A 1238-nucleotide genomic window follows, 5' to 3' on the forward strand; every position below is an offset into this window, starting at 1 on the left:
GTAAAGAGACTTACCGGTAACGAGATTGAACTAGGTATAGATATACCGACGATCGAATCTCGGACAAGTGACATCCCGATGGACAAATGGAATTACGTATGTTGTCATAACGGTTTGACCGATAAAGATCTTAGTAGAATATGTAGGAGCCAATATGGGCATCCAGGTTCCACTATTGGTTATTGACCGGAGAGGTGTCTCGGTCATGTCTACATAGTTCTCGAACCCATAGGGTCCGCACGCTTAATGTTCGATGAAGATATAATATTATATGAGTTACGTGTTTTTGTGACCGAATGTTGTTCGCAGTCCCGGATGAGATCACAGACATGACGAGGAGTCTTGAAATGGCCGAGAGGTAAAGATTGATATATAGAACGATGGTATTCGGACACCAGAAGTCTTTCGGAGGGTATCAGATACTTATCGGGTCACCCGAAAGGAGTATCGGGCACCCCCGGCAAAGATATGAACCTAATGGGCCAAAGGGGGAACAGACCAGCCTCTGGTGCGCCCCTTCTTTGGATAGCAGGCCCTAAGGGAAAGAAAGGGGGAGGCTAGCCCCTCATGCCTTTCCCTCTCATGGAAGAAAGGAAAGGGGGGCGCCACCCTCCCCTGCTTTTCCCCCGCACCTATATAAGGCAGGGGGGCGTGGCTTGGGAGGGACGCCAAGTAGGATTCCTCCTACTTGGCGCCTCCTTTGGCTGCTCCTCCCTCCCTCCCACCTATATATATATGTGGGGAGGGGGCGCCACACAAGGACACAACATTGTCTTAGCCGTGTGCGGCCCCCGTCCACCGTTTACACCCTCAGTCATTTTTTCGTAGTGCTTAGGCGAAGCCCTGCGGAGATCACATCACCATCACCATCACCACGCCGTCGTGCTGACGGAACTCATCTATTACCTCATCGTCTTTCTGGATCAAGAAGGCGAAGGATGTCCCGAGCTGAACATTTGCAGCACGCGGAGGTTCCGTGCGTTCGGTACTAGATCGGTTGGAGCGTGAAGAAAGTTCGACTACATCAACCGGGTTGTGAAACGCTTCCGCTTTCGGTCATATACTCCCCCCCCCCTCGTTGCTATGCATCTTCATGGATAGATCATTGCGTGTGCGTAGAATTTTTTATTATCCATGCACCGTTCCCCAACACAGGCCACAGCCCTGGCAAAATTAGCCATGCATTTGTTATTTTTTGTGACTGCTTGATCGCTGGTAGGTACAAAAAAATGGCCTTG

The sequence above is a fragment of the Triticum aestivum genome, chromosome 1B, assembly GCF_018294505.1.
Source record: "Triticum aestivum cultivar Chinese Spring chromosome 1B, IWGSC CS RefSeq v2.1, whole genome shotgun sequence".
NCBI lineage: Eukaryota > Viridiplantae > Streptophyta > Magnoliopsida > Poales > Poaceae > Triticum > Triticum aestivum.